This window comes from Cherax quadricarinatus, chromosome 71, assembly GCF_038502225.1.
Source record: "Cherax quadricarinatus isolate ZL_2023a chromosome 71, ASM3850222v1, whole genome shotgun sequence".
Lineage (NCBI taxonomy): Eukaryota > Metazoa > Arthropoda > Malacostraca > Decapoda > Parastacidae > Cherax > Cherax quadricarinatus.
In genome coordinates, this window is record NC_091362.1 from 22,297,520 (window position 1) to 22,321,869 (window position 24,350).

The window sequence follows — 24,350 nt, forward strand, 5'->3', positions numbered from 1 at the left end:
CGCATGTTCTTATGTGAGGACCCCCGGATATTGTGTACAAGGTAAGCCAGGTAACTGGATCAGCTCCACTGTGTTGATGTGTAAGGTGGTCATAAAATGTTGTCACTCCTTTAGAATGAACGTTAATGTGCGATGGCGAGTGAATTTCTTTGAAGGACAACCAGTTTTTCTAAACATCCGCAATTACAGCAAAACCAGTTTGTATGGAACCGTAGTTACAACAGAACCAGTTTGTATGCAAGTGCATCACATCATTTGCTCAGCAGTACATCTATATTACAGCTTCCTTGGGAACCATGTTGTTACATTACCCTCTTGTTCGCTATGGAAATGTTTTAGCTAGTAGTTGGAAAAAATGGTACCATTTTTTAACTTATTTGGATCAGCTTTATCAGTGTGGTGTTAATAATCTATAGAACTTAGTAAAACATGTACTGTATAAATGAAATGTTTTAGATGGGAGTTTAAATGTTCTATATAAGTGACAAGTTTCGAGCTTTTCTGCTCTCACAGCCAGGCCAGAGCCAGGCTTTTCCCCCTAATTGCCTGTTCAGTCAGACTGTTGCTGGTCCTCTTTGGCACTTCATATGTTTGACTTGACGTGCTTTAAGACTGAAATATGTGATTCTCAGAGTTTGTAATTTCACTCTGTGAATCGTTAAATCCTTGTGGGTCATGGGCATAAGGAATGGTGGAGGCTTGATCCTTTATCCGTTATTCAGCCAGCAAGGCTAAGAGAAGAAAAAGTCTTCACGAGCTGTATATTGTATTCGTTAGAAATATGTCCCGTTTTATAATCAGAACAGTCAGTCTTAGATGTAAATTGCATTTCAAGTAAACCCGAGTCGAGATATAATTTATTTGTAATTGTACAGCACACTTTATCGGAGTAAAACTTTTAAATTACAGCTTTTGGGAGACCCGACGAGACGGGTCTCCCGTTGAATTATGATGTTCCTTCTTGATGCTGGTGAAGGGCAGCAAATTGGAGCCACCCTCACCTATAAATAATAAAAAAGGCACAATACCGTGACTGGAACGATACACAAATAACCCGCACATAGAAGAGAGGAGCTTACGACGACGTTTCGGTCCGTCTTGGACAATTTACAGTCACTGTGTGTGTGTGTGTGTGTGTGTGTGTGTGTGTGTGTGTGTGTGTGCGTGTGTGTGTGTGTGTGTGTGTGCGCGCGCGCGCACCCTCACCTACCTCGAATTAAATCAAATTGCCTCCCATTCCCAAGAGTATGACCCTTGTGAGTTTAGCGCTTTCCCACGAATGAAATAATAATGACTCCTACGAGTTTACATTCATGGGAGAATGCTAAACCTGAAGGAAAATTAAAATTATTCAATCTAAAGAAGGGGGAAGGTAGCACCAATTCTTTGGATCCTTTGAAGAGGACAATATACATGAGAGGTATAAGTGCTTGGCATGTGATATTTATCGGTCTTGGCGAGTTTATTCGTCAAGGTTAATATGCTGACGTGGCTCTGGGTCATATGTCTAATTAAGAGCTTCATCAAAATTTCAGTGCGACATTGTCTGGGCGAGATGTAATGTGAGTTTATATAGTTACCCCTTAACCTGTGTTTTATGCATTATCCAGGTGAGGTGTGATGAGGCTTTATAAAGTTCCCCCTTCACCCGAGTCTCGTACATTATCTGGGTGAGGTGTGATGAGACTATATTATATAGTTATACCTTCATTGGTCTGTCATTGCCACTACTGATAGACTAAACTTTCTCGCGACCTTAATATAGCTGTGCCAGGTAGTTCTTGCCGTGGCTGCTGTAGTATTTGTATTACTTAGACCCACTTATTTTTCATAGTAAAAACAAGTCCCTGGACCCGTTATGTGCTTCTAGGTGCATCATAAAACTATCATACATTCTGGAAAACGAATAGATGGGAAGTTTACTTCAAGAATGCTGTTGTAGGGAATTTACTCATTTAAGAGTGTAGTGTTTGCACTCTGAAGGAGGGGTGTTAATGTTGCAGTTTTACCACTGTAGTATAGGCATGCCTCGGGCAAGAGTGGTGGAGTGAATGATGATAAAAGTTTTTCTTTTTCGGGTCACCCTACCTTGGTGGGAAGCGGCCGATGTGTTAATAATAATAAAAAAAGTTAGAGATGGGAAATGCCAAAATTTTCCTGATACCGATTCTCAGTTTTAGGCCGATACTGATAACTTCAATATAAGCAGATCCGCAGCAACACCGATACTTCCGAACACTCCATTCTTCAAAGTTTGTAAAACTTTTTAGCTGATGCATATACAATGCAAAATTTGAAAAATGTACCTGAACACATTTCGAGTGAGGTATTTTGATTACATCACAAATCTTGTTATTACTGACAAGTTAAAACTGTAACACGCATGACTGGAAACTTGGAGTGTCCATCTACAATTTGTGGGTTGCAGGATGTGACTGTTAACCATGTTAAGTCAAAACATGATTACGAACGTGCTTATTTCGCCCGGTTAAATGTATTGGTTATGTAAAATGAGATTGCACTCTTTGGTGAACGTAAGCAATTGTGTAAATAAGGCGTGGTGTGTACTGGAACCCGGCTGACTCAGGTCTTGAGTCCCCCATGACGCCTTGTTTGTGCAACATATTACAGGTAAATTATGTCCGCGCAGCTAAATGAGATCCCGGGGGTTGCTAATGGGCGTTGTGTAACAAGTAGACACGAGAGTAATGTGGTTTGTTGTTGGGCTGGTGGAGGCGGGGGGTGACCCAAATGTTCTGGTGATAGTTTTGGTTGCCCAGGAATGTGAGTAATGTAATTTTAATGAAATTATAGGCCTGGGTATTATTTCAAGTTAAGATATGAGGAACTCTACTTACATCTGCTGCTGCTTTTTCATCTAGCAGTAATTAGGCACCTGGGTCTTAATAGACTGTTGAGGGTGGCATCCTCGAGGACTGTGATTTTGTGTGTATGTATATGTATGTATGTATATGTATGTATATGTATGTATGTATATGTATGTATGTATATGTATGTATGTATATGTATGTATGTATGTATATGTATGTATATGTATGTATGTATATGTATGTATATGTATGTATGTATATGTATGTATATGTATGTATGTATATGTATGTATATGTATGTATGTATATGTATGTATATGTATGTATATGTATGTATGTATGTATATGTATATGTATGTATGTATATATATGTATATGTATGTATATATATATATATATATATATATATATATATATATATATATATATATATATATATATATATATATATATATATATATATATTGGTATAGGAGCTCTTAGGCTGCAAGTTCAACCATGTAAACAATGGAATTCTGTGGAAAGGTTAAGGTCACATTGTACAACTAGATGTGAACACGTAGCTTTACCCACCTCATGTAACCCCCGCCAGTCTCCAAATTTATTGACAACTTGTATATTTCTCATTCATAACCAAACACTAGTTTCCTCTATCCTCTTAGGAACCCCCTCTCGCCTCCCCACATCAGTTTTTAATATAAAAGTTTGGAACAGTTAGCACATATATAATATAATTTTTAGTAAAATTCCATTATAAGTTATTAATATTGTATAGAGTGGCAGTAGTGTTTCACTCGTTTATAAATAGGACATTGTCTCCTGACACGGTTTTTGTATTAGCCTTTATAATTTTAGTAAGTATATTAATGGTCAACCAAAGCCCCGTTTAAGAATATAGGTTAGATGTTAAGGTTAGAATGAATGACAAGATTCTTACATGACTGGAACATTACATATACTATTTACTTAAGTTGTTCACAAGAAATGAGCAACTACTCCTCTTAGCCTTAGTGTAGTTTGATGTGATGACTCCCTAACATTTACGGTAGTGAACCAAAGTAAAAAAAAAAGTTTGCTTAGGAGGATGGGTTGGAAGCCGAGTATGTAGTTTACCTTCACTGTTTCCTCGTCTGATGTGTGCTCACTGCCCTCGCTCGATTTAACATATTCCAGTAGGGACATGTTAAATCGAGCAACACAATTGTCCTCAGATATTTGTTAAGTTATATAATGAATTAAGGAAAGATCCTAGACTTCACCTTACGAAACAAAGCAGATGCGATAGTAATTATGGACAAGGTAGATTATAAAAAATGAACATGTTATTAGAAGACGGGGGAACCTAAGTGCCTCTTAAACTAACTAAAGGGTATTTTAACCTGTTATTTGTGTGTGTGGGGGGGGGATAGTGGGTTTTGCTTTAAGTGCGTGCTTAGGTGCATAAAAGTAAATATTTTTAATGCAATGTTGGTCCCAGGGTTCTGTAAATGACTTAAGAGTGTTGTATGGTGGTAAGCTGCTCTTAGTTTTTTTTTTCTGAAATTAGCTTATTGGCAAACATATACAGTACTAGTATGTTTTTTGTGTGTCACACTGGCGATAGATCCAGTGTTGATATCCAACCTCACTTTCATTGTAATTAACTGAACTCTACCCCCTTCCCCCATTTCCCCCCTCATCTGGTATTATACCTCTGTTAGAGATGAACGCTAGTAAACCCCCCCCCCCCTTTTTTTTCAAAATTTTTGTTTTTGCCTTACAGCTTTTTGTTGCAAATTATCTGATAAATTTATAACTTCTACCCTTAGAGGATTTATTTAAGATTTATTTTACTATTTGGTATGTTTAGTCATTGACCTTTGTTAGAGAACTGATCACAGTCTACTGTTGGTACTTTAAATCTTGACATCTCTCGTGTTGGTCAGATACTCGGATAATCCTTTGAAGAGACAATGGGTGAGGTGAGACAGTGTTTCTTGTATGAGAATGAGATGAGAGCTAGTTACTGTATGCTGAATGTGGTGAGCAGTGTGTGTGTGTGTGTGTGTGTCACAACCAGGTCCCGCTCTGATTGGTGCGTCTAGTGACAACGTGATACTGCTGATGCTGATAGAACACTTGTTCTTGTTCTTGTCCAGACCAGAGCTTTGGTGAGATGGGTAAGGAAGAAGGATGGGTAAGGATAGAAATTTTGGAAAAGGGTGGGAGGGGGGGAGAGAGGTAGGATATAAAAGGTAAGTGGCCCAACCACTTTGGTGTAATTTAAAAAGTGTACGTAAAATGATAAGATATTCTTTAAGGGGTATAAGACTAACCCATCAGTCACATAGATATAACAGATATATAAGTACATGACTCTGAACTGGTAGTAATTGTACAAGTTGCAATTGCTTTTTTTTTTATAGAACACTTGTATACTTAACTCGGATTACTCCTGTCTGACTTGAGACTAGGTTTGTCTGTAGTAAGAGGAAGCGCGCACTTACTCATGCACATGCTCTCTCTCTCTCTCTCTCTCTCTCTCTCTCTCTCTCTCTCTCTCTCTCTCTCTCTCTCTCTCTCTCTCTCTCTCTCTCTCTCTCTCTCTCTCTCTCTCTCTCACACACACACACACACACACACACACACACACGGGGAGAGAGAGGGCCTAGTAGCAACCGGTGAAGAGGCGGGGCCAGGAGCTAGGACTCGACCCCTGCAACCACAAATAGGTGAGTACAAATAGGTGAGTACACACCACACACATTGATTGAACGGTGTGTGTGTGTGTGTGTGATGTACCTGGCGCGTGTTTTACGCATAATGTGCTCTAGTTTACATATATGGAGCAAGGTTGCCGATTCCATGCTGACGTGGCCTCACCACCACAATAGCACATGTTGATGTACTCTGCGGTGTGCTAAATTTTATATATATATATATATATATATATATATATATATATATATATATATATATATATATATATATATATATATATATATATTATATATATATCAAAACAACCACTCTGAAAGAATAGAGAAATTCCAAGCGCTTTCGTGACTACTCACATTATCAAGGAACTATGAAAGTAAAGCATCCAAGGAAGCTACATAAGGGGTCTGGCCAGCACCTCACTATCAGATCCCTCAACGGTTAAACACCTGACGCGCGCCGACCCAACTGGATAGGTCCTTTGCACAACTCACCCACAAACTATTCTACCCAAGAAAATTTAAAAATTATTATTTGTCCAGTGTATTATTAAATTCTTCCCAAATTCTATTAATTATAAATGGATCTAATTTATATAAACCAAAGGAAATATTCATATTATTGTCAAAACTGCTTTTTATGAAACAAGATTCAATTATATTCCTGTCGACCATGGACTTGCTTGATACTACTATCTCAACTTTTTGAAAATCAATTGGATGGTTAAAATCTCTTACATGAATAAATAGAGCATTGGAATCTTGTCCAGTTCTAATACTATATTTATGTTGTTTTAATCTTAGTTCGAGATTTTTACCAGTTTGACCGTAATAAACTTTATCGCAAATTTTACAAGGAATCTTATAGACACATCCATCAACATTTTGGGGGGAATTCTTTATCAAAAGTTTTTTTTACTGTATCAAGATTTTTGAATACAACTTTAATATTAAAAGTCTTAAGAAGAGAAGGCATATCAACCAAGTTTTCATGGTAAGGGAGAACCAACATATTTTTAGTTGAATAAGGCTGGTTGTCCCTTTTTGGATTGTAAAAAGTATTTCTAGCAACTTTAAAAGATTTATCAATTACATTTCTTGGATATTTTAAATCATTACCTATTTCATAAATTTTGGATATTTCCTCATCTATGAACTCAGGACTACAAATTCGTAAAGCTCTCAAAAACATTGATGAGAAAACAGACAGTTTGACTATCTTGATGCGAGGAATAATAGTGGACATAGGAACAGTTATTTGCAGGTTTTCTGTAAATTTTAAATTTGAATTCATTATTACCCTTAATAATTAAAACATCTAGAAAAGGCAATGAGTTGTTTTCTTCAAACTCAACAGTAAAGTTTATAGAATGGGCTAAGCTATTTAATTTTCCAAGGAAATGGTGTATATCTACATTTTTGGGCATAAGACACAAAATATCAACATATCTGAACCATTTAGCTCTATTAGGGAGGATTGTGTTAAGCAACCTTGTTTCAAAAAATTCCATGTATAGGTTACTAAGAACAGGTGAAAGAGGATTTCCCATTGCCATACCAAACTTCTGAGTGTAAAGCTTATCATTAAATACAAATTTTGCATCAACAATGCAAAGTTTAATAAGTTTAATGATAGTAGGAACTGGCAATGGTAAATCATAGTTAACGAGTTCTTCAGATAAGAAACTTAATAAATCATCAACAGGAACTTTCGTAAACAAGGAAGTAACATCAAAACTAACCATGTTAAAATCATTTAAGTCAGTCAAGGAGCTTAATTTATCAACAAGTCTATGTTGTTTTTAACATTAAAGTTAGAAATTTTGCCTATTCTTTCAGAGTGGTTGTTTTGCATATTCTGAAATCACCTGTTTACTGTGATCTTATTGCATTTATATATATATATATATATTATATATATATATATATATATATATATATATATATATATATATATATATATATATATATATATATATATATAATGTATATATAATATGCAATAAGATCACAGTAAACAGGTGATTTCAGAATATGCAGAACAACCACTGTGAAAGAATAGAGAAATTCCAAGCGCTTTCGTGACTACTCCCGAAGCCCTTGGTATTTCATTATTCTTTCACAGTGGTTGTTTTGCGCATGTATGTAAATATTATATATATAAATATTATATAAATATATATATAAATATTATATTTATAAACATTATATATATATATAAACATATATAAACTTTATACAAATGTATATATATTATATATAGGGAGCCAAGGCCGGGTCACCACTACTTGGAAAAGACCCGGGCCAGGAGAATACTGGTGAATTGCCAATAAACCCCTGGCTGCCTTCAAGAGAGAGCTGGACAGATACCTAAAGTCGGTGCCGGATCAGCCGGGCTGTGGCTCGTACGTCGGACTGCGTGCGGCCAGCAGTAACAGCCTAGTTGATCAGGCCCTGATCCATCGGGAGGCCTGGTCTTGGACCGGGCCGCGGGGGCGTTGATCCCCGGAATAACCTCCAGGTATATATATATATATATATATATATATATATATATATATATATATATATATATATATATATATATATATATATATATAAATGCAATAAGATCACAGTAAACAGGTGATTTTAAAATATGCAAAACAACCACTGTGAAAGAGTAGTGAAATTCCAAGCGCTTTCGTGACTACTCACATTGTCAAGGAACTTTTCATAGTTCCTTGACAATGTGAGTAGTCACGAAAGCGCTTGGAATTTCGCTACTCTTTCACAGTGGTTATTTTGCATATATATATATATATATATATATATATATATATATATATATATATATATATATATATATATATATATATATATATATATATAATACACACACACACACACACACACACATTCTAGGTAGTAGGTTGGTAGACAGCAACCGCCCAGGTAGGTACTACTGTCCTGCCAAGTGAGTGTAAAACGAAAGCCTGTAATTGTTTTACATGATGGTAGGATTGCTGGTGTCTTTTTTCTGTCTCATGAACATGCAAGATTTCAGGTACGTCTTACTACTTCTACTTACACTTAGGTCACACTACGCATACATGTACAAGCACATATATACACACCTCTCTGGGTTTTCTTCTATTTTCTTTCTAGTTCTTATTCTTGTTTATTTCCTCTTATCTCCATGGGGAAGTGGAACAGAATTCTTCCTCCGTAAGCCATGCGTGTTGTAAGAGGCGACTAAAATGCCAGGAGCTAGGGGCTAGTAACCTCTTCTCCTGTATATATTACTAAATGTAAAAGGAGAAGCTTTCGTTTTACCTTTTGGGCCACCCTGCCTCGGTGGGATACGGCCGGTGTGTTGAAAGATATATATATACATATATATACACTATTACGCACACAGAATGACTAGTGCTCCTACACGTTTGGTTTACCTCCGTCAAGTATTCAGATGGTGCTATAAATGACTGGTGGTGTTGGTTGTGAATTTCTTCATTTCTGATGGCAAGCGACTCGTGGTTGTGTATGCTGGTAAACTTCTTCCAGGTGGCGGTATTAACTTTTGCGAGGTGGGTATTGTGTGTCGACTGTCAGGCCTGTTCTGGCCTAAGGTATACTTTTACTTCAGCAGCATTAAGGGTGATGATAGCAGGACTAAGGATTAAGTGGTGGTAGCAGGAATCTGGAATCACTAGCAGTGAGTGATCACCATTGTGGTGTCTACCGTAACACACTTGTTAGGATAATAGCTGTGACCTTTGCTAGTTCTGTAGCAGTGGTAGCAGCCTTGGTGGTGGTAGTGATGTTGATGTTTTGGGTAAATTATATTATTTCTGTTTAGCATTTGTAATGGTTGTGAACTCACCGATTTTCTTTTTTTACGGGGGGAGGGGGGGGGAGGTTCGTCAAGTTCCGGCTCCTCTCCCTGCCTGTTTTCTGGCACATTGACCAGCATTATTGGTTTGTGACCTCTTGAGTTATGCCATATACTCCTACACATCCATTTGACCTGTTCTCATCTGTCCTTCACTTTCTATAGTTCTCCTACGTCCATCCCATTCCATCGCCCTCGTTTTATACATGTTTGTGACAAAAGAGACCAACAGTCCTGGAGGAGTGTAGTGTTTCATGGGCTTGAGTCCGCCGCTATCAAATTTTATGGGAACGATGCTAACTGAAGAGGAATGAATACTCCAGAAAAGCCTACTAAAGTTTCAGGAACTTTCCCATAAAGACGAGTTGAATCTCAAAAAGGGAGGAGGAAGAGGGTAAGACTATACGCAGCATAAATCTGGGAGGGGGAATAAGATTACATGAGCATTTGAAGTAAAGATTTAGGTACATTCACTTCCTTATCTTTAAAAAAAAATAAACTAGATAGTTTGAGATGAACCATAGCACGTAGCTGGAGTCACCGTGCACACTTAGTGAACACCTTAATGGATGAGAACACGGCTATTTGCCACGTCACAATTATTCACAAAATTACCTCAAAGTTTCTTAGCTGGAAACGTAATTCTCATGATCATTTGAAGTACTCCATGAGTTCACTGAAGCAGACTAGGATGTTCCTTGTCACCCACTACGCTGCTCTGGCATCTGAAACCACCCAGGTGACAAACGTGTTGATTTTGACGCACTGGTTCGCAGGCACCAACCGCTGCCTTACCTGAACCACATTTTAAATTTGTGTGGTAAATATGCATTTTTATAGTTTTATTCTGTTCGCAAGAAGTGTTCAGAAATTGACGTACGTGTGTTACCTAGCTTACCTAACACAGCTAGTCACCACAAGTACACTGTTTTGCTAATCAACAGGGAACTGTTGGCCTCAGTGTTGGTCAACGCCAGTGTAGGGTACTTGTAGCAGCGATGAAGATAGTCGTAGAAGAATGCCTGTTAGTGATTGGCCTAGTATGGCCAATAGGTTTACTGGACATACTAGGCATTTCCAAGTGTTGTTCAGCTCAACTATTCTCACTCGTATATATGTCTTATTGCTGCCACAATTTCATAGAGAATCTGTCCACCAATGAGTTTACTATAGCAACAACAGCAGTAGTTGTGAGTTTCTGTGAGCTGTAATTCACTTTGCATTTAGCAGTTTGCAACATGAGTGTGGTGAGAGTATGTCACCTTGGCCTCCCCAGTGTGCTGGTACACAGCTTCAGCTAGACGAACATTACTGCCAACAAAAAAATAATATTAATATATATGACGGTTAAGTCTAGAAATTTTTTCTTTGTTTCTTTATAGTTATGGTCCTGTAATAGTTTCTAATTTATGAGGCTTGATCTGAGACGTGGCTGCGGGAGCGATGATCCTCAGCATCATTAACGAGCAAGATATTCCTTGCAGCACACACTTATAAAACTGACAAATCTGACTTCAAGTTGAGGGCCTCATTGGGAATTAATCATAATCTGAAATTTAGAGTTACCCAATGTTACGAACCCGAATAGTACGATTCATTCCACACTGCATGACAAGAATCACTTGGTCAGTGCAGACTTTGAAGAAATAATGTACTGGAATGAGGCGTAAGAGAAGTGTAAAATAGCCCCAGTGTCAAGCAGGGGCACCGTGGTCACAGTAAGAGTTGTCATCATCCATGCTCGAAGATTATTCAACTGCTACCAGCAGATATCTGAAAATTGATGGAACAAGTTCACAAGTTTCAAGAGGAATCCGTATAACTACCTCTGCCAGTGCTAGATCAACCATGCTGTGATGAATATGCGAGCCAGTGGGCCGCCAACAGAAACAGCCTGGTTGAACAGGCGCTGGTAGGAAAACTTGAAACTTTCCGCTCACAGGTGTAACACATGTATAAAGTTTGACGCCCGCCGAGCAGCAGAGTTGTGCGTGCGCGTTTTCTCCCACAATTATTATTGACCACTTTAATTAAACTTCAGACACGTGAGGTCTGTGTTCTTGTTTCTGACTCTTACAGGATCACTACGTGGCTGGTATGACTTGCAGATTTCTACACGCCAACGCTTCTCTCCAAGACTGGGTTGTAGTTCAATAATTTTCGCAGGTTATATTGAGGACTTGTAAATGTGCCGTTTTATACCTTGGACACGCGATGTGCAGCAAGAATGCCGAGAGCACCATGTCCGATACACGCACGCCATGCGAGACCCACGCACGCATGGTATTTTCCCGTGATGTTTTTATGTACACCATGTTGTGCTGATGCCTTGAAAGAGATTTCTAATACATTTTCATATTTTTTCTCAGGACACTATGCACAGCAGTCTACATACATTAGGTACCTATATGCAAGATAGGCAGGGCAGCAGGTGTAAGGGTCTTGAAACTAATTCAGAAAATTATGATCGTGAGACGAATGCTCTTGCTTGTGAGCTACGTGTCACCATACTGCTCTGTTGTTGGTTGTGATGGAGAGGGAGAGGGAGAGGGAGAGGCTGAGAGTGGAATGTATGAGGAAGATCGTGGAGGGAAGACAGATGTGGGATGTGATAATAGTCGTGAAGGTGGGCCTAGGTGGATGGGGTTACATTAGAGTAATGAATGTCTTATCCTTCTTGGAAGAAGATACAAGATGAAAAATTATCTAAGAAAAATTACGTTTTTCCTCCTCTGATAGGCTTGCTGTTCTTTGTATCATGAACATGTTAGAAGGCAAGTAAACATTTCAGTTTTGTACTGATGTTTAGTATACACTTAGCTCTGTGTTCAGTACGCTCTTAACTTAGTTATAGCATATGACATATTTTGTACACTACTTTGGTAGAGTGGCTGGCTGGTACCTGCCTCACACTGCTAAGACTTTCACACTTCTCCTGTGTCATTCTTCTTCAATTTCACGCTCTTTGCTCCTGGTGCTTCCTCCACCAGACTCACATTCTTTGTAAATGTTAAAATTGTTATGATAGGCAAGAATACTTCCAAGATCATATGCGCTCGCGCGCGCGCGCACCCGTGCTCATATATACACTTGCGTAGCCATGGTCGTTCATTAAGTAATAATGTGTTTACTGCCATCCCCACGTGCCCCTTTGAGGCGGGGTAGATGGCAGACCAGAGGCCTAGCTTCTCCCTACGAGCCTCGTGAGGGCGGGGGGATGTGGCTAGGCCTGGGGACAGTTGGTCCCAAAGATGAGGGGGTAGTTGTACCTCCTCCCATGGGAGACTTAGGTCTCGGGATACTCCTCAGATAGGGAGTCAAGGCCGGGTCACCACTACTTGGAAAAGACCCGGGCCGAGAGAATACCGGTGAATAATAATAATAAAAAAAATGTGTTTACTTGCAAATAGTAAATGATGGGAGGAGATACAGCTCACCTGTTCAATGTTTTGCATTGGCATGGGGTTTTTTTCTAGTGAAGACTGACGATATATAAATCTTTTAAACGTCAAATTGCATTAGGTATACACTTACCTTTGTTAATAGCTCTTATTAGTGTAATATTTTATTCCCATATTGAGTGCTAATCTGAGACAAGGTAGCGGGGGCGATGATCTGGGAATCATTAATGGACACAAATAGTATTTAAGAAGCATTATCCATTGTGATGGTGCAGCCAGCATAATGTAAAGAATTAAAAGTCACATTAACCAGATTTCAACCATTAACCGCTGACACTAAACAGTTAACATGGAACCTTGACCAAAGATTTCATTTCCACAGTGTGTTTGTTTAGAATTGTAAAGTGTGTGTTCTATTGGCACACGTGGTGGTTAGTATTGTGCAGGTGTTTGTGGTGTTCAGCTGTGTGCACGAGTGCTCCTGCCTCGCTGCCTTCATACTACGCTCTCAAAGAGCAAAATTAAAAGTGTTTTAAGATATTTTTTGAACACAAACGATCACGTGTCTTGGTGGCTGGGTCGCCTTTCTACTGGGTAGTCTAGTGCGTGGTTGGTGAAGTGTGGTGGGTGGTTAGTAAGAGGGTTGCTTTGTATGGTGGTATGATGTAGCTGTCGTATGGTTGGGTGTATGGAATCTTCTGTTTTATGGACACCTGGAAGTTATGTGGTTTACTAGTGTGGTGTTGGAGGTGATATAAGTAGGTCGTCATATTTCAGCAACGTGGTTCACACCACGTTGTGTTAAACATCACCTGACAAGAAGACCGCCAGAGAAGGTAGTCCTCCATGAATGGAAGTAAGACTATATAGTTTTAAGGATCAGGAATTGTATAATTAGTAAATGAGAGGCAGGACTACGAAGAGAGACTCGACCCCCACATCGACAACGAGGAGAGTATCTCACACACTCAAGTACGCATGTGCGTGAAGAAGAGGACATGATTACTACAGTACATACGAAATCTTAAGAATTGATAGGGACATTGTTTAAATTAAGAAGGTTAAGATCAAGGGGACAAGGTGGAAGCTGAAGACAGATTAGCTTAGGGGATGTAAGGAAGTATTTCTTAGCCTCAGGATACTTGAAAAGTGTAATGACTAGAATGATGCAGTGGAGGAGGCAAACTCAATACACAGCTTTTGTAAAAGGGTAAACCAGGGCGAACCAGCCCCCTCCCCCTAGCGAAGCCTATGTGAAACGGGTCTAAGCAGGCATTATAAAATTACGGGATAGGAATACCGTTACACTTCAGAGTAGATATGATAAGTCCCAAGTGGTCAGAAGTCCGTGACGGCAATCAAGGTGATCTAGGCGGCGGCGGGGCCAGGAGCTAAGTACTGATCACTTTTACCCCCGCGAACACAAATAGCTGAGATTATTATATTAACCTGGTACTTGGAGTGCACCAAGATAACGCCAGTGATAATTACACTAATAACTGGTATCACAAAAGCAATTGTCTTCAAGAATGATGTGATGCCGGTGAAAGACTACTGATGCAAGGGTTTAGCTCTTCCCCGTGAATATATAGTCACCCATGTTGACACTCCTCACCTTTTTATTATTAAATCTCAGCCTATCACGCTTTAAAATGTAACATTTCCGCGTGAAAATGTCAGTGATACAGTTGTGTGTCTTGTTGACCCGTTATTGGAAAAAACTGCAAAAAGAACTGCAGTAGTGTACATGGTTGCAACATTTACTGCTAGAGCAGCAGTTTCTCTCTCTCTCTCTCTCTCTCTCTCTCTCTCTCTCTCTCTCTCTCTCTCTCTCTCTCTCTCTCTCTCTCTCTCTCTCTCTCTCTGTGATCCCATGAAGTTACTATATTATTAATGCTATACAGTACCCACCAGTTGATGAATAAGTCACACGTACAACACTTTACTAACTTTATTGACAAATGTTTCGCTAACAAAAATGTTTCAAGTAGAATACAAGCGAATATAATACAAGAGACTAGTAGTAAGTTAAGGTTGTTAGTCTTTCATAAGTTAAAGACGTATGCACTCTACATCATAGTCAAACTCTATACTGACATCAACAACACACTTCTTTCCCAAAAATAGAGATTAAATTAATCTTTTGTGTGTGTGTGTGTGTGTGTGTGTGTGTGTGTGTGTGTAATATGTAAGTATCGGTATCGGTGAAACAGCCCACACCAGCCGATACTCTAAGGAAGGCTCCTTTTAATGCTGGTGAAGGGTACTTGAGCTAGTCAGCTACTCTCCCTGTCCTGTTAGCTGAGCACTCCCCAGGAATATAACAACCAGAGGCGACCACTGCTTCACACAGGTCACTGTTGAGAGGAACAGATGACCACTGCTTCACACAGGTCACTGTTGAGAGGAACAGATGACCACTGCTTCACACAGGTCACTGTTAAGAGGTACAGATGACCACTGCTTCACACAGTTCACTGTTGAGAGGAACAGATGACCACTGCTCCACACAGTTCACTGTTGAGAGGAACAGATGACCACTGCTTCACACAGGTCACTGTTGAAAGGAACAGATGACCACTGCTTCACACAGTTCACTGTTGAGAGGAACAGATGACCACTGCTTCACACAGTTCACTGTTGAGAGGAACAGATGACCACTGCTTCACACAGGTCACTGTTGAGAGGAACAGATGACCACTGCTTCACACGGGTCACTGTTAAGAGGTGCAGATGACCACTGCTTCACACAGGTCACTGTTGAGAGGAACAGATGACCACTGCTTCACACAGGTCACTGTTGAGAGGAACAGATGACCACTGCTTCACACAGGTCACCGCGTGGAGAGGAACATGGACATAAAAGGTTAAAATAAAAGGTTTGAGTGACCGCCCTCTCCCCCCTCCCTTCCGGCCATTGTGACTACCCTAATTACCATTCAGGTTAACCAGCTTCCCTCCACGTTATTGGCAAGTGGTGGGGGAGAGAGAGGGTGGGCTTAGTGTTTGGGGAGGAAAGATGGTGGGGTTAGTGTTTGGGGAGGAAAGATGGTGGGGTTAGTGTTTGGGGAGGAAAGATGGTGGGGTTAGTGTTTGGGGAGGAAAGATGGTGGGGTTAGTGTTTGGGGAGGAAAGATGGTGGGGGTTTGTGTTTGGGGTGGAAAGATGGTGGGGTTAGTGTTTGGGGAGGAAAGATGGTGGGGTTAGTGTTTGGGGAGGAAAGATGGTGGGGTTAGTGTTTGGGGAGGAAAGATGGTGGGGTTAGTGTTGGGGAGGAAAGATGGTGGGGTTAGTGTTGGGGAGGAAAGATGTTGGGTTTAGTGTTGGGGGAGGAAAGATGGTGGGGTTAGTGTTTGGGGAGGAAAGATGGTGGGGTTAGTGTTGGGGGAGGAAAGATGGTGGGGTTAGTGTTGGGGGAGGAAAGATGGTGGGGTTAGTGTTGGGGAGGAAAGATGGTGGGGTTAGTGTTGGGGTAGGAAAGATGGTGGGGTTAGTGTTGGGGGAGGAAAGATGGTGGGGTTAGTGTTGGGGAGGAAAGATGGTGGGGTTAGTGTTTGGGGAGGAAAGATGGTGGGGGTAGTGTTTGGGGAGGAAAGATGGTGGGGTTAGTGTTTGGGGAGGAAAGATGGTGGGGTTAGTGTTTGGGGAGGAAAGATGGTGGGGTTAGTGTTTGGGGAGGAAAGATGGTGGGGTTAGTGTTTGGGGGAGTAAAGATGGTGGGGTTTGTGTTTGGGGAGGAAAGTTGGTGGGGTTAGTGTTGGGGGAGGAAAGATGGTGGGGTTAGTGTTGGGGGAGGAAAGATGGTGGGGTTAGTGTTGGGGGAGGAAAGATGGTGGGGTTAGTGTTGGGGGAGGAAAGATGGTGGGGTTAGTGTTGGGGGGAGGGAAAGATGGTGGGGTTAGTGTTGGGGGAGGAAAGATGGTGGGGTTAGTGTTTGGGGAGGAAAGATGGTGGGGTTAGTGTTTGGGGAGGAAAGATGGTGGGGTTAGTGTTGGGGAGGAAAGATGGTGGGGTTAGTGTTGGGGAGGAAAGATGGTGGGGTTAGTGTTTGGGGAGGAAAGATGGTGGGGTTAGTGTTTGGGGAGGAAAGATGGTGGGGTTAGTGTTTGGGGAGGAAAGATGGTGGGGTTAGTGTTGGGGAGGAAAGAGGGTGGGGTTAGTGTTTGGGGAGGAAAGAGGGTGGGGTTAGTGTTGGGGGAGGAAAGATGGTGGGGTTAGTGTTGGGGAGGAATGTGGGTGGGGTTAGTGTTGGGGGAGGAAAGATGGTGGGGTTAGTGTTGGGGAGGAAAGATGGTGGGGTTAGTGTTGGGGAGGAAAGAGGGTGGGGTTAGTGTTGGGGAGGAAAGATGGGGTTAGTGTTTGGGGAGGAAAGATGGTGGGGTTAGTGTTTGGGGAGGAAAGATGGTGGGGTTAGTGTTGGGGAGGAAAGATGGTGGGGTTAGTGTTGGGGAGGAAAGATGGTGGGGTTAGTGTGGGGGGGAGGAAAGATGGTGGGGTTAGTGTTTGGGGAGGAAAGATGGTGGGGTTATTGTTTGGGGAGGAAAGATGGTGGGGTTAGTGTTGGGGGAGGAAAGAGGGTGGGGTTAGTGTTGGGGAGGAAAGATGGTGGGGTTAGTGTTGGGGGAGGAAAGATGGTGGGGTTAGTGTTGGGGGAGGAAAGATGGTGGGGTTAGTGTTGGGGGAGGAAAGATGGTGGGGTTAGTGTTTGGGAGGAAAGAGGGTGGGGTTAGTGTTGGGGAGGAAAGATGGTGGGGTTAGTGTTGGGGAGGAAAGATGGTGGGGTTAGTGTTGGGGAGGAAAGAGGGTGGGGTTAGTGTTGGGGAGGAAAGATGGGGTTAGTGTTTGGGGAGGAAAGATGGTGGGGTTAGTGTTTGGGGAGGAAAGATGGTGGGGTTAGTGTTGGGGAGGAAAGATGGTGGGGTTAGTGTTGGGGGAGGAAAGATGGTGGGGTTAGTGTTGGGGGAGGAAAGATGGTGGGGTTAGTGTTTGGGGAGGAAAGATGGTGGGGTTAGTGTTTGGGGAGGAAAGATGGTGGGGTTAGTGTTGGGGGAGGAAAGAGGGTGGGGTTAGTGTTGGGGAGGAAAGATGGTGGGGGTTAGTGTTGGGGGGAGGAAAGATGGTGGGGTTAGTGTTGGGGGAGGAAAGATGGTGGGGTTAGTGTTGGGGGAGGAAAGATGGTGGGGTTAGTGTTGGGGGAGGAAAGATGGTGGGGTTAGTGTTGGGGGAGGAAAGATGGTGGGGTTAGTGTTGGGGGAGGAAAGATGGTGGGGTTAGTGTTGGGGGAGGAAAGATGGTGGGGTTAGTGTTGGGGGAGGAAAGATGGTGGGGTTAGTGTTGGGGGAGGAAAGAGGGTGGGGTTAGTGTTTGGGGAGGAAAATTGTTGTGGTAGGTGTTGACAGTTGGAGTGGTGGTTGTGTTGGTAATAATGTTGCAAGTATCATTTAGAGTTGCACAACATGTTGACCTTGTTCTCCCCCACATTCCTTTGAATGTTTTGCCTTACGCCCCTTTGAATTAGGGGTGGAAGGGGTGTATTAAGCTACTCGTAGTTGCGGAAGTAGTCTTAGCTCCTGGCACTCTCTCTCAGCTACATTTGACGACGATGCGCCAAGAGAACGGCACTGCTCATATACTTGCCGAAAGATAATTACCATTGTGTGTACACACATCACGCGCACATTCTCTCTCTCTCTCTCTCTCTCTCTCTCTCTCTCTCTCTCTCTCTCTCTCTCTCTCTCTCTCTCTCGATGGTAAAAACAGATATCATATAGTTTAAGGATAGTTATGACAGGATACATAAAACAACAAAGTAGTGGACAATTATGCAGGGCCAGGAGCTGGAACTAGACCCTTGTAGTCATAAAAAGGTGGGTGCACGCATTGAACATTCCTCCAGAGATGCACAATTTCACATAAACCACATATTAGCACCATATATAAGGTTAGGTATTTCAGAAGTGCTTTCAGGGAGCTTAAAGTGCACTTTATACATAAGTATGAGGACTAACAGAGAATATGCAGCACCAGTAAGTCTACACATAGTGAAGCTTATTCAGAACTTAAGATGGTTCAGTGCCGTGCAACAAGGCTAGCTGTAACTGGAGGGAGTGACTTAAAGGAGAGAAAATGAGCCTAATGTAATTACCTCATAAGGAAGGTAGGCCCAAGGAAGACGTAACTCGTAGGATTTTAGTGAAGAGAAGGCTTAAATGGGATGTAATAATAGGAACGAGTCACAGATATGTTAGAAAGTACGTTTGGGTTTCATGATGCTAATTGGACTAGTTAGTCGAGGAAGTGCTAGAAGCATACACAAATAACCCGCACATAAAAGGGAGAAGCTTACGACGACGTTTCGGTCCGACTTGGACCATTTACAAAGTCACTTTGTAAATGGTCCAAGTCGGACCGAAACGTCGTCGTAAGCTTCTCTCTTTTATGTGCGGGTTATTTGTGTATCGTTCCAGTCACGGTATTGTGCCTTTTTTTGTTATTTAAGTGCTAGAAGAATCGCTATACAAAAATTTTAGGAAACAAGATGAGGATTGTAGTTTGAGTTGCGGCAAGGCAAGACTAATGCCCTCACACAAGCACGTCGCTTTGTGAAACATGGTATAGTGATACTGACAGGATCACCACGTGTATGTCTTGTTCCACATCACTTAATATTGCACACAGCATGGCTGCATAATATTGAGAAGTGAGAGAAGCATCTTGATGCTTTTTGAAGTAGCAGCTTCAAAGTCAGTGTCAGTCCTGACTCAACAATGTCATGCTGTCACTCCTGATACACAACTCTCACTTTCTCAGCTCAAGCTAACCGGTAATTGTTAAATAGAGCACTACTTTCGCTGTTAAACATCTCCAGTGACACGACACACTACCCACCTCAGTTGTTACAGTAGGTAGTAGATAGCATCTACCCAGGAAGGTAATAATCTCGTGTCATATGACTGTCAAACTGAACGTTTTACATTCTGGCCGGTATTGTTTATCTTTTCCTTGGTTATAAAACTATAGAATTGCAGGTAAATATCACAAGTTTGTACTTAATTATACACTTAGCTGTATTTTCCTGTTTTATTATAGCTCTTATTCCTGTGGTATTTTCCACAGGAAATTACCAGTCATCCCCCCCCCCCCGAGCCTGGGGCTTGGAGACGATGACCCCTGCAGCTTTAATTAGATATAAAAGATATTACATACAAATAACTTCAACTGGGCAGTAAGAACAAATCTTCCAACTCTTACCGAATGTATTTGTTTTCCTCCCCTTCCCCCCCCCCCCCCGCGCTATTCTTCCTGAAAGCTGGCACAGCTGCTGAACAGAGGAAAGCTTAACCATATTCTCATCCCATTCCTGAAGTGTCTCAGTTCAAGCTGACCTATTTCATTACCTCGTGTGTAATGGAGTATGAGGTTGAACATGGGTAAAGTTTGTTGCCAGTATGTAACTATAATATAGAACAGAACTGTCTCACATTACGGACGTCTAGTATGATGTTGAAAACAATGTTGGTGTTGGTGGGATAGCTTCATACATTCATCTGTGTCAATACTTTCTTCCTTTCACTTCTGTCGGTCTTGATAGCTTTCGATTTTTTTTCTTTTAAGTGTTTTTGTGAGTGTGCTTGTTAGTCTCTCACCGTAAGTGATGATCCTCTGCTGCGCCTCAACTTTCACTTATCGTAACCTACGGCATTAGTGTCTTGGTAGCTAACTCTTTTATCAACCCCTTAAGACAGGTTTCTTCAAACCGGTTGGGAATTTTGATCAAAGGAATTGGATTTGTTTTCCCCTTAGATAAAATGTTTCCCGTTCCCTCAGGCGATGTGTGATCCCTACGGGTTTAGCTTTATCCCATGAATGTAATAATTTCTTTCCAATCTCGCCTGTATTTAATGGGTGGTTTGAAATCTTTTAGTTTGTATTGCAGTATATATGAGCCTCAGGTGTCTATATACTCGTTGGCAGTATGTATGAGCCGCAGGTGTTTATATACTTGTTGGCAGTATGTATGAGCCGTGAGTGTTTATGTACTGGGCTGTGAGAGAGCGAAACATACCTCAGTGTGCTAAGAAGACTGTAGTCTGGTAAGACAGTAATGGTAGTCAGGTGTGTGCCACTCTCCCCGCGGGCTTCTGCTCTAACACTTAACCTTTATTTTCACGTAATCGGTGGTGGTATTTTTCCTTTTGTCTAAATTTGCTGTGACTGACGTCATTGACCCGGAACGAATAATGTATGTTTTTAGTAATGTCAGTAATTAACTCGATACTTTTGCTTGTATTATGAAGACTTCTGTAAAATGAAAGTGAAATAATGACGGTAGTAGTAAGTTGATGTTAGTGGAAAAATTATAATATTAGGAACTGTGTTTAAAGCGCCTGATTACTGTTGTGCTTTGTAAAATAGACAGGTCAGTAAATCAGTCGAAAAAGATTGTAGGTTGAGTGATGAACCTCTCAACCTACAGAACAGTGCCTCGGTACTGTTGAAGGGCACTTGATCTAGGGACTTAGTTGCCCCCTTCCCTTCCTTGGGCTAAACCTGATTACGTCCTCTTTCCTAGACGATTTATGGCACTGTTGGGTTGATTAGCGCGTCCTTAGGTATATAATGAGCATCTCAGTGGTTGGTTAAGATTCTCTTAAAAAGTGTGTCACTGCCTAAGTTGTGCTCCTGACCGAAGGTAACTCGAGGCATCTTTGCCAGTAAGGTAAGGAATGATTTCTGCCATTAAATATTCGTCATTCTAAATATAGTGAGACGTGGTGGACTACAGGGGAGACGCTTGCAACGTCATCTACTGGGTAGCATTTGTTTTATGTCTAGACGCGTCAGCTCAAGTTGAAAATGTAAGAGGCATATATTGTGAGAGTGAACTGATGGTCCACTGAACATACGTCTCCATCCTCATACCTCTGCTTAGGTAGATCAAGGCTGAGTCACTCAGCACCACCTATCAAGGCTGAGTCACTCAGCACCAAACATTTGCCGTTGCACGTCTTCCTGTCTCCGCTATAACATTCATCTCTGTAAGCTGTGTCTGGGTCACTGTAGTATAGAGTGAGAAGTCTTGTTCAGTTTACCCAACTGTAAAAGGTTTCATACTAGGGTCAACTTTACGGTTTACATAAGTGCCGAGGTCATCTTTAGTGCCAAGTAATATTTTTCTGTGTTCCTATATTACTTTCAATATACAATAAAATGGAGACTTGTAACTATAGAAATGTGAATACGCAGGAATCAGCTGGGATCAGTTTAGGTTATATACTCTGAAAGGTATACGTGTGTGTACTCTGAAAGGTGTGCATCTGTGTGTGCACCAGTGTACATCCATGTGTACACCAGTGTACATCCATGTGTACGCCGGGGTTTATGCATCTGTATATGCACTAAGAGGTATGTGTCTGTATGTGCATTAATCTTTACGGGATTATGATTGGATTGCGACCTTATGGACGCACATGCATTTATTAGGTCTTTCATTTATAAAAACTACATCACTGCCATTTAATGTGTTGATACTTCCTCACTCTTCAGTGTTGCATTAACTGTCGTGTCAAACGTCAATTTGCATTGCTATGAATTTAAGGATAAACGGACAAATGTTACATAGAACTCCAGGTAGCAGTGGGACACAGGCGTTCCCTCTGTGGATCGCCACAGCAGGACTCAGCAAGCGATGGGTGGCGAGTGTGTAGTTACCGGATATAGTAGTTTGTGGTGAGCGTGTGGGTGCAGTGTCAAGTGGCAGGTGATCCCGACCCTTGCTCATAATACACCTTGACCCACCTATTCTTGCAGCTCTTGCTGCTTATCCTCTCAGCGTACATAACATCCGTGTTTTATCCAAGGAATTGAGCAGCGGGGGCATATCTCCCACTGCCAGATCTTATCCTCTAGTTTATATATTAATGGTTAACTGGTAACTGGAATTTAGGTTGCATTAACCTACCCTCGTGAATTTTCGCTCACCATGAGGCGGGCTAAAATAACACGGGTTCGATCCCCCAGCTAGTCGCCCGCCAAGGTATGGTGACCCGAAAAAGAAACACTTTCAGCATCACTCACTCCACCGATGTAAGTGTTATTTTCTCTAAGTTATATTAGTTTGGATAACTCGACATAAACATGGGTTACAGAAGTGAATTAAAAGATCAACCGCCATACCTCTGACAAACAGATGGAAGACAATGATCAGGAAACGTTGAAATTTGTGCAGTAATCATTGATGGTGCGAGAGTGGGACGGTTTGTGAGCGGGAGGCCGAGTGGCCTTCACTTGGTAACCTGTGAATCGACCCCCTTGGGGGTGATGCAGGTCAAGACAGCGTTCCTCTATCTCAAACCTGTCCACCTTATTTCTTCACCTCCCCCTCCCCCACCGTCCCTCACCTCTAACCCACCACCCCTTCATCTCAACTCAGGCATCCCTTACATCCACCTTCCACCCCCACCTGCCCTTGCATATAAGATCTGTGTTAGGATGATAGAAGGTGGGAAGTGTACGCGGAGAAGTACGTAAATGATGTGCTTGCTGTGTTAGCACAACTAAAACCATGAACTCTATTTTCTTCCTCCAGTATATAAAACGTAGTTTACGTGTAATACAGTATTGTTAAGCAGAGAAGAAAGCCAGTAGCATGCGGCGCATGGCATGTTCGGGCACATAATCTAACATGCCTCTCACTCATAAACCATACCACGGGCGGGGATAGAACCCGCGATCAGTGTGTCTCAAAACTCATATTTAATAACAGTATCTCATTTTTTTTTTTTTTGCACCGATAAACCCACGGGATGGTTCATCCCAAGAAACAGAAGGCTCGATCCTTCGTCCGTTAATCACGAGATACAAAACAGTGTCACGTAGTGGGTATGTTTGTGTCCTTGTAGGTAACTTGTCAGTCCGTGTGGCTGGCCACCACAAAAACCGTGTACTCGACCCTCCACCTGCTCTCTTGGCCATTTTTTTTTTTATCTTAATTGTGAAGTGCTTAATTGATGGGTTGTCCTGCTCTCGTGGTGGAGGCTTGATCCTCTGTCTGCTGAGCTAGGTAGAGGGGGGTGAAGGGGGGACAATCCTCACCGTTCATTATAGACTTGTCTGGTAGCTCATGAACCACATAGAACCATGCGCACACAAACCAACTGATTGCTAGTGACAACTGCAACGTTTCAATCCCTCCTTGACTGATATTATTTAGAAGTCACTTCATGTTTTACAGTACATTGAAATATGCGTCTGTTTTTATTTCCCAAGATAGTGATGATAATAATAATAATAATAATCATATAATTGATATGAATGTAATTGATATTCCACGATCAACTGCAAGTAAAGATCACAACTGAGGAGTTATAAACTTGAAACTGTAGTGAGGTAAGGAGAGAAGGGAGCAGTATATATACTGCCCCCTTTCTCTCCTTTCTGTTATTGTGACTTTGTAAAAGGTCCAAGTCGGACTGAAACGTCGTCGGATGTTCCCCTCTCCTATGTGCGGGTTATTTGTGTATTGTTCCAGTCACGGTATTGTGCCTTTTTG